This window comes from Panthera onca, chromosome C1 (assembly GCF_046562875.1).
Source record: "Panthera onca isolate mPanOnc1 chromosome C1, mPanOnc1 haplotype 2, whole genome shotgun sequence".
NCBI classification, from domain to species: Eukaryota; Metazoa; Chordata; class Mammalia; order Carnivora; family Felidae; genus Panthera; species Panthera onca.
Window position 1 is genome coordinate 40498005 of NC_138346.1, and position 11201 is coordinate 40509205.

At 34.0% G+C, this 11201-nt stretch overlaps 1 pseudogene; it reads right to left on the reverse strand.

Moving 5' to 3' along the window:
• Positions 1–240: 240 nt before the first annotated feature.
• Positions 241–4166, reverse strand: LOC132671034 (large ribosomal subunit protein eL21 pseudogene; annotated as a pseudogene).
• Positions 4167–11201: the final 7035 nt, after the last annotated feature.

Below are 11201 nucleotides of genomic sequence, written 5' to 3' on the forward strand. Positions count from 1 at the left end.
TGAGGCTATGTGTGTCTTTTGAGGAAAGAGTTATTAATTCTGAGGTTCTCTTAGGTCATGCACCCTGGCACCAGGTCTGAGCCTTACCTCTACTGTTCCTCATCTCTTTCCATTTGGTGGTATGCAGATGTGTAGAAGAAGGTACCTTTGGGACTTCCCTCCATGAGTTTTTAAATTTATTTTATTTTATTATTTTATTTTAATTTTAATAGGCTTGAGGTCTTTTATTACATTTTTTTTTCACATTTGCCATGCCATGAATTCATAAGGAATGGGTTCCAGCAGCTCAGGCTCCTTTCCATTGGTTCTCACGAAGTGTGCTTCTCTGGGTGGAGTAGGCTGGCTCTTCATTTGAACCCAAGTACCTTTCTCGTTTGCTTTCCTCTTTTCCTCCTGATCATTTTTCTTCACATGCTTCAGGAAGCTATCTTGGCTCTTTGAGTGCTTAATAGGCTCAATACATGCATTAATTCTCTTGGCAAGAACCTTGCCCTTAACTTGTTTATTTACAAAAATGCCAACAGCATGCTGGGTAACATTGTAGACTCTTCCAGTTTTGCCATGATAACATTTGTGGGGCATTCCTTTTTGAACAGTGCCCATTCCCTTGATGTCCACAATATCACCTTGATGCATGTATGTGGCCAACGCAACAAATCCATATTTTCTAAAAAGGCCTAAAGAACAGATAGCAGGTACCTCTCCTCTTCCTTTGTGTTGGTAATTTTGGCAAATTACTGGAAGATGGGGGTGCTGGCTAAAAAGCCCTCCATGAGTTTTAATCTTTCCCCCGTGGTGACAGTCAACACCAGAGAAGCTCCTTTCTCCAGGACCAGAGCCTGGGAGACTGTTGCTTTCTCATCCACAAATCTAAATCATTGACTGACTTGTGGGGCTCTTCCTTCACTATTGCTCTTAACCCTGGGAGACACATTTATTTTCTTCCTTCAAAGTAGATCAAATATCTCATTTTCATTATCCTTCTATAGCTATCATGGCATAACATGAACATTTAAAATAAATTGAACATGCTAATTGGGAATGTGACTCTCAGATAGCTCTTAATTTCCCACCAGTAAAATGATAAGGCACAATTGACAAAGGGAAGAGTGGGTTTCTGCAATTTGTGTTGTCAGGTTTCCAAGTAAGAGTGGAGGCTGATTTTAAAGTCAAGAATTAAAACATATGAAAACATTTAAATATATGAGTTTGAATTTGACATTTTACTGTTCGTTCATGGTGGGCACATGTTGTAGCTAATTTTGTTTTAACCCAGGGTGAATGGAATTTGGTTTTTCAGTTTGCTGTATTGTGCTTCAAGCTATTTTGAGTTTTTATCTATAAGCATTTCTTTTGAGCATGCCCGGACCTAACTGACATTGCACTGATATCCCGACATAATCATTGGGGGTGGGACAGACTGTAGGAGGTGTGGAGGAAAAAAAAAAGGGGGGGTGTTTTTGAATCTCTCATTTTTTCTTGATTTTGGTTTCTCATTGTCTGCTTTTTAAAAATTTCTTACCAATAAGCTTACTATAATCTAGTTATTGTTTTGTTTTAACGATGGGGCAAGAGCAAAATGAATGAGAGCCAATATTTTCTTTTTGTGAGGGCCTCCCACACCCCATCCACCTCAACTTGGAACAGGGTGACTTGGAGACCGAGGGCTCTGAGCCTGAAGCTTTCACAGCATTGACACAGGATTGAAGGACTTGGGGGAAGGAGAAAATTGGACCCTGAGAATCTGTCCAGCTTTTGTTCAAACAATCAATGAGAAAGATACTGGCCTTTTATGTTCTCAGCAGTCTCTTTTGAACAAACAGAGGCTGTCAGACTTCTGATTTTTTTTTTTTACCTTGTTGATTTTCTTTTCTGAAAAAATGGTACAGTACAAATAAGAGAAAATTCTCAAAGACAAGTTGGATACTGGAGTCAGTACTGCCATCAAGGCACTGATACCAAGGCTCTGCGTGAGTGTGTTCGATGTCACAGGAAGAAGGAAAAATAGAAGTACTGTGATTTGACCTTCCTGAATAAACACACAACACAATTTGAAGACCTAGTTGGACTATTTTTAGCAAGAGAAGTTTTACACAGTAATAATGCATTCATAGTTAATGTTGAATAGAAATGTGACCTTCTTGCTGTCAGTTATTTTGCTTACAAGCTATATTGCAGCACTTTGTAAAGTACCTATTTATAAATTGATACATCTGACATTGAGTTGCCCTTTTATTTACTTATTTATTTTGGTTTAGGCACTAAATAAGAAAGACAAATCAGTTTTTGTTTCTTTACTAACTTAGGGTATGATAAGGTTGGTAAACTTTAGTTCAAGCTAATTTTACCAATGATACTGCACTTTTAAGATCTATGGTTATTCTAGTGGAAAATTGGTTGTAATAAGGTAAATATTTATAGGCACCTAGACTTTTTAGAACTACTCATTCTTATGTTTGCCTTTCCGACTAGTCACATATTCTATACATACTATTTTACAATTATTTATTCTTTGTTTTCCGTATATGTGTAGAGAACACTGGGCTAAAAACTTCAGTGAATGTATGACCACAGTCCAAATAGATTTATGGGCTAAGAGCTCTCTGAAGAAGCTATTCTGTCTATAAAATGGAGAGGGTAATATTCTGAAGATACAGATTAATGCATGAAAATATTTTAACCTAAAGTATAATAATGTAGCATTTTTAAGGCAGTTAAAAGACTGGAGAAATATGTATTTGTAGTTCATTCAAAAGGACATCCTATGTGAACATCAAGGTTTTATATGTGTGTGTGTGTGTCTATGTGTATAAATGTATATATGCACATGTATATAAAACAATGTATATATCTGCATATAATTTATGATTGTAGATCACCATGTACACTTAAGAAAAATCATATGTGTCAAATATGTTTATGTGATTCTAACTTAATTTGAGTTTACTTATGTAGGTGAGTGTGTATTTATATATTCGCTTACTCTTAAGAATATGTTTTTCTGGAACTTTCCCTGTATGTTGGTACTTACAGATGTTGTGGCCTAAGCATATTGGTGATAGATTTTATTAAGGTGTGGTATTGAGAGGTATGGTAGAAATAGTACTGGATGTAGAGTCAGAAAACTAGTTCTGAGTCATGGCTAGGTCAAATACTCTGAGACCTTTAAGAACTTAAATCACTCTTCTGCAATCTATTGGTAATCTAATAGGTAAATCTATTACCTAGTACACAGAACTATTGGAAAGTTTAAATGTGATTATTCTAATGAAGATGCTTTATAAGACCAAAAGTGTCATAATGCCACTTATTATCTCTATACCATTTTTTCTATGGCAAGTTTTAGGAATGGTGAGTGAGGATATGTGATATGGTAGTACCTAGAGTAGGGCAAAGGGGGCAATACTTTAAGGAGTGAGGATTTACGTACGTCCTCTTCTGGAGGGCAGAGTCTCTACTAAATTATTCGTAATTCTCATTCAGGGGAGACTTTTTTCCCCCCTTGACTTGCTTATTCATTCCACAATTCATATCAGTATGAACGCATGGATATTTATTTCATTATATGTTATAATCCAATGTAATTTATTTTCTTGCTCCATTTGTTCCAGTTCTGGCATTGGGGAACTCTTTCAGTTAGCTTTTACCTATTATTGTGTGGTTTCTTTTCTCTTCCTTCCCTCCCTCCCTCCTTCTCTTTCCTTCTTTCCTTCCTTCCTTCCTTCCTTCCTTCCGTATTTCTTTTGCATTTTTTACTTTTTGGCACTACAAGATGTTTCAGACTCTTCTTGTATATTTCCTGTGCCGGACCTAGAATCTACTATTTCTCCAAAAAGCTGTAGTTCCCTCTATCAGAGAATGGTGTTAGAAACCAAGATCTGGGTGCTAGGTGTCCTTGTTAAATCGAGGTGAAGCTGCATCTAGGGCCTCTTGGCTGGCCACAAAGTATATATGTGTGCATCTCTGCCAATTTATAAATATTTCTCTATATAACCCAGTATATCTATATTAAGTTAAACATGGTATTTTCAACTTTAATCCATTACCACATAGATTATTCTAGTCCCCTCCTCTTCCTTATCTGTTAGCTCCAACTCCAATAATGAGAAGCCTGGCTTCCACCATTTCACTATGAGTTTACTCAGTTGTTCAGTTCCGGTGTACATGTGTAGCAGTATCAAAATTGTTAACCTATTTCTGTTAATTTTTCTGCCACTGGATAAAGATGTTCAGATTTCTTCCTATGTTTAATCTTTTACATTCTTATCCAGTCACTTGTTTAGCTCTCTTCTCTCTTTGCTCTACTACTATCTTTGGCTTCACCTTAAAAATCCTCTAAATACCTTTCCTCCCCATTTACATATAATTTCTCCAATTAATAAGTTTTAATTGTTAATGTTTATTTATTTACCTTTAGTGAGAGGGAGGGAAAGAGAGAGGAGAGAGAGGAGAGAGAGAGAGAGGAAGACAGAGAATCCCAAGCAGGCTCTGTGCTGTCAGCATAGAGCCTGACCCGGGGCTCAATCTCGCAAACCATAGGATCATTACTTGAACCAGGATCAAGAGTCGGTCACTTAACAGACTAAGCCACTAGGCGCCCCTCCAATTAATAAGTTTTAGTTTTGTAAGATTATGTCAAGCTGTTCGGCTATCTTTTTTTAACAGGTCTTGATTACAAGGAACTATTCATTTAGTTAGTATTACTCCAGAATAAATCATTAAGAAAATAAAATATTAATCATTTACTAATTTTGAACCATCGGGTGCTCTTAAGATAAATTTTGATATTAAAGCAATATTATAATTAATATGCATGCAGAAATATACTTAAATTGTTTTTATTTCTTTGATTATATACTTTGAGTACAAACTGCTTCTGTTTGCCAACAATAGAAAAAAATTAGGGGGTGTATTTGGCATTGAGAAGAATTATAACCTCTATTAACTGGATCAGAGACTGTATGAAGGTATGAAATATGATGTTGTTTGTAATGCCTTTTTTTGCCTGTGGAAATGGGAACATAAGATGGTTTTTGGAACACCTGAAGAAATATTTCATTGCATAGCTTTAGGGAAAACAGGAACAATACAGAATATTTATTATATAAATAGTCTTTGTGCAAGATCCCACAGAATCTGTGTTCTAGGTATAACAGAGGTGTTGTCCCATTAAAAAGGAAAGCTACAGCAGTAGCAAAAGAATTGAAAATTTGTTGGGAAATATATGCTTACATGAGACAAGAGTATAGTCATTCCATATATGTATTCATTTATTGACTCCTGCTAGTCATTTTCACACATGTGAATTTCCATGCTCCTGTTTTTAGGCACATATATGTAAATAATTGGTTCTCAAAATATTCAACATCTAGCCGTGTCCCTACAATGCACAGCACAGTCCTCCACAGAAAGGAACTACCCAGTTCAAAATGTCTATAATGCTGAGGTTGAAAAACTCTGGTCTAAAAAATGGGTATGCAGTACTGTTCATACTGTTGAAAACGCTGAGCATATGTAGATACACATTTAATTGGTGCAATGGCTTCTGACACCAATTATGCAGAGTTAGGCTTAACTTTAAAGATTAAGGACATTGTTCTTACTTTAGCCACTAGTCACGAGTTCCAGAGTCCCCAGTCCAGTTGTACCTCTAACCAGCAGGCTACAAATTTGGGGGTCCTTCCTTACCCCCTCAGGGTTTGATAATTCACTAGAACAACTCACAAAACTCAGGAAAACATTATGCTTCTGCTTTAAAGTTTTATTATAGCCAAATAGTACAAATCAGAAACAATCAAAAGAAGACTCACAAAGGGTGAGATCTGAGGGGTCCCAGACACGAAGCTTCCATGTTCTCTCCCTTTGTTATGATATGTCAACATGTGAAACTACACAGAGGACTGCCAACCAAGAATGCTTACTTGACCTTGATGTCCAGAGCTTTCATTGGGGTTTCATTACACAGGTATGACTGATTGAACCATTGGCTATGTGACTGAACTCAACCTCTCCCTCCCTCTGCTTCCTGGACATCAGGCTCATATCACATGCTTAAAACCACTATTACTCTGATCACACATTGATCTTGCTGGCATGGCCGACCTGCAAACTGAATCACTTCTTATACATAGACATAAACTATCTAGGGGTCCTCAGTGATTCACTTCATTAGCATATATTATCAGGTTCCACCATGAATAACAGACTCTCCTATCTGAGAAATACCAAGGATTTAGAGACCCTCTCCCTGAAACCTGGGACAAAGACCAGCCAAATTCTTTGTTACATGGGAATTGGTTTAGCAAATAGATGAATGTATAATGGTGAAATAACACGATTATAATATTGATATTTATCAAATACATTTTCTAATACTGAATTTGACAGGAAGCAGCCAATTGATATGTATAAAAAATGTAAATAAATAGGAAAAAATTGTATTTTCATTTAGGGAAGAGGATGAGTTGAGAGTAGACCTAAAAATATATTAACTGGGATATTAATCTATAAGTTTTTACCTCTAGGAAGACAAAATTGAAATAGTTTAAATGTAATTCAGGGAATTTATATTTATTTGAAGAATTTTTTCTGACAATAGGTATGTATTACTGAAATTACTATTTGAGGTAAGTGATTTTGAAATCTACAGAAACTATATTTATGTATATTAGAGGACATAGAAATGCAATAAAAAGGACATTTACAAGACCTAAGGAATAAAAGATTTAGAACAAAATAAGATGTTGGTCAATTCTCTTTATCAAATGTCAGGATATATAATACTCAGGTATTAACTGCTGAGGTACACAGATTATGAAACATTATAATTGCTAAAGTACATAAAGGAAAAACAGTATGCCTAAACTGAGAGAGCTTATTTGTGTTAACTTAGAATAGATGAGATATTTGTGAAAATAATTTCAATAGAAGGTAGAATATGAGGTTTAGTTTCAGGGAGATGCATGCAAAAAGTGTATGAGACCAGAAAGGAGGAAGAAAGTAAGTTGCAAATAAACAGAAGCCTATATAACATACTGCTGTTGAAGGCTCATTAAAACAACCAAGGCAGAGTAGCAGCTTCCTAAGAAGAAAGCCATTAAGGCAAGGGACAGCACTGTGACATTTGGGAAGCAATATATCTTAAAGTGCTAGATCCAGTTCACCAAAATTTGAGGAAGAAACAATGGCTTTCTTTTGTAGCTATGGTTATAAAATCCGGGTGGGTGGGGGAGAGGACAGTGTTAAAGTTGAAAGAGTAAGACCAAGAAATGTGTCCTAGTGCACAGTGCACAAGAATAGGGACAGAAAAATGATCTAGCTTTTAAAGGAAGAACAAAAGAAATACAATGATTGATGAAAGAATAATGAAAAATTGCATAATGTATTATCATTTTTAAAAATTCTTATTTGTTTTACAAAAGAAAAATAGTAATGAATGTTTCTAAATATTTTTAATAAAATGTGTACTGTTCCTTTCAAGGTTCATTAAATGATGCCTTCAGTGTGATCCACTTTGACAGCTTCAAAAGAAAAGTAAATGTCTTCTCAAAGATCTTTCCTGCCTTCTGAATCTAGAACTTTGACCACTGTGAGTTTTCTTTATAGCTGTCAAATATTTTCTGGCCTACAAACAGAGAGGTGTAAGAGTTCTTTGGGAAGATACACTATTCTCCACAAAAGATGTGCTTGGATGACATGATTCATGACATTTCTTTGACACATTGCACACCATTTTGAGTTTTAGTATGATTCATTTGTATGATGCAAAGGGAAGCAATCATCATTTGTTATTTATGGTTTGCTCTGTAATTACAATTGAAGTTACTTTTACATTGCATTTCTCATTTCTTAAAGTATCATTAGAACGTGATAGTTAATAGATAAAAAGGTATAAGGCAAATAGCTGTACAAGTCTTAATTTGCATTTGCTAATTTATTAGCATTCTTTGTAATGCCATTGTTCTTGCATTGGTTCATGTAAGCCAAACACAGCCTGTAATCAACAGGACACCACCCTGAACTCTGCATAAATCTTTACACAGATTTCCTCCTACCAGTATCATCTCCTAGGTCTGAGAACATATTTCTCTCTAAATGTATGAAAAAATATCACCATCAAGACTTTACAAAACTGCTCTCTGCTTTCATTTGTTTTTAAAGAAAGCCATACTTTATGAATTTAAATTAGTTGACCTATCAGAAGAATATCTAGGGGCACCTGGGTGGCTCAGTCAGTTGAGCATCTGACTTCAGCTCAGGTCATGATCTTGCAGTTCGTGAGTTTGAACCCCACATCGGGCTCATGGCTGTCAAGGCAGAGCCCACTTTGGAGCCTCTGTCTGTCTGTCTCTCTCTTTGCCCCTCCCCTGCTTGCATACCTGAGCTCCCTTTCTCTCTTAAAAATAAATAATCTTAAAAAAAAAGAATATCTAAAGCAATTTGAACACCCGATAAGCAGAGAAATATGACTATGGAGAGGCGCTGTGGCCATCCATTAACACATATTAAGATGGTTTCAGAGTTGGCTTTTTGATAAAAGGCAAGTAAGTTTTATCAAGAGTATAGATAAAGTAATGACTGTAGTGGATGGCCCATGCCCTCCTGTGAGTAGTGTTAATAAGGGAATTGGAAAGTTGGGGAAGAGTAATGTGAGAATCTAATATTCCCATTCCCTGATTTGACTCTTGACTCATCCTATCAAAAACTCTATTGGAATCTTAAAGCTATAGGCAGGGAAACTTGGAAATCATATAGTCCAAGCCTCGCTTTCCAGGTGGGTGTCTCTCAAAGATAATTATTTGAGAAGTGTGTCTTGAATCAACAAATGAATGAGGTAACAGAGACAGTCTAAGTAAATATAGTAGAATTTTATGGCTAGTTTCTAAGCAAATTAGAATCTATGTCTTCTGAAACTTATATAGTGTTTTTCCCATTACATCATTCTTTCTTGATTTCATACTAAATCTCCTAGTAAATAGTTGTTGATGTGCATATGTACTGAATTATTAACTGAAAATATAGTTTTATAACACTTTGTTTTGGAATGGAGTAATTCACATGGTCTGTAACCTACGTTTCCCTTCTTATCAAATGGATAATATCTATCCCAACTTTTATTAAACATACAAATATGCTTGTGTACCCAAAGGACATGGGCAAAGATATCAACAAAGACTTCTGTAAATAGTGGGATTTAGGAAGATTTTGTATGATTACGAATATGTTCATTTAAAAATATTTATTTAAAGTTATTTTTAGGGCATTTATAATGAATATAATGGTAGTATTAGTATAATTAATAATTACAACAATATATGAATATACAACATGATAGTATTATATTAATAATATATTATTATTATATTATATATTATATATAAATATATATAAATTATATGTATATAAATTATATATAATATTGTATAATAATCACAATATATATTATATATTATATTATATAATAATAATCACAATATATAATATAAATAAGTATTGCTATTATTATATATTAATATAATTAATAATATAATACAACCTAAAATAATTATTAAAATTATTTTTAAATATTTATGACTAGAAAATATAGGAGACATACATGATCATATTGGCAGTATTTATTATCAAAATGTGAGACTGTGAAAAATGTTGCAGTCTTTCATCTGCATTTAGTGTTGTCTATAATGCATAATCATTACTCTTAATTTGTAAACCATATTAGTTATTGATTTTCAAAAATGTAATGATATACACAAATAATTAAAAATTCAAATTCTATTAAAAGATGCATAGTAAAAATATAAATATTTTTTGACCCCTGTCCTTCAACACTCTAGGTCCTATCCCTAAAGAGAACTGTTGCTTCTTATTTTATATAGGTAGTCTGCATATGTGTGTGTGTGTGTGTGTGTGTGTGCATGTGCGTGCACTCAGGTGCCTCTATAGCTATGACTATGTGTATAATTGATATCATTTGTAGATATATAAAATATTTGTGAATATAAATATATGGCATAAATATCCATTCCTCCTTTCTCCTTTGTTTTATACAAATAGTAGTACCTTAGTTTACTTATTCTTTAGTGTGTGTATGTATGCATATTTTATATGTATATATCTAAATACATGTCTATTATATATATTTGTATATATTAATTTAATATTTTCTCCTGGGGATAATTTCACAACAGTCTTTGCATATATTCCTCATTCTCTGTAAACGCTACATAGCAATTTGTTGTCTGGATGTGTCATAATGAGTGCATTTGAGTGCTCCTGATGAAACTAAGTCGTTTGCAATATTTTATTATTGCAACTAATAAGCCAATAAACATACTTGTTTTAATTTGCTTCGGGAGAATAGTCAACAGAAAATTGTAGACAATTACAATTTTTTTCTGTTTACATTCTTATAATTTTCTTCAACAAACATATACTCATTTCAAAGTTTTAGTTACATTAAGAAGGAAAAACACTGCTAAAAACCTTATATTTAGGTGTATTAACAATATCTTACATTTGTTTTGGTCTTAGAGGTTCTAGAGTCTTTCCCACACATTTTTTATATTTAAATGGGAAACTAATGAAAATACAAATTTTTCTCATGGAAGGTTTTAAAGTATTGGCTTAATAGTTGTAACAGGATCAGGTAATAAAATGCTGCTATCCTCCTCTTGTAGGAGGATAAAATCCTACAAATAGTACTAACATTTGTTTGTTCCCCTTTGTATTAGCATATTTTGTGTATGTGTACTTTAGTGTTTTTATCATTTATTTTACTCTTAAGGTATACATAGACATTTTCAACCATTATCTATTAAGATACCTCTTTTAATTGGGGCCCAGCCACTGTAAAAAGAAAACCTTTTTATTTTTGTTGCATTAATTAAAAAAAAACCAAAACTTATTTCCCCTTACTCTTTAGGATTACTTATTTTTGGAATGATTTGTAAAAACTTCTAGGAAATCAGATCATATTGTGACAGACAAAGCAGAAGATGTCTGAGTTTGCTCAAAACTATGAAAAATGAGAACCTTCTCTTAGCACATTTCAATTTCAATATACTTCTATTCTAGTGGTTTTACTAAAGCTTTTTTTGAGCATTCAGTTTGGAATCCAAGTCTGCCTACCTTATACCTACCCCTTTTTAATCACTTCATATTCCTTGACTGCTCCTCAGAACTCAAAAATGGACTTACCCAAA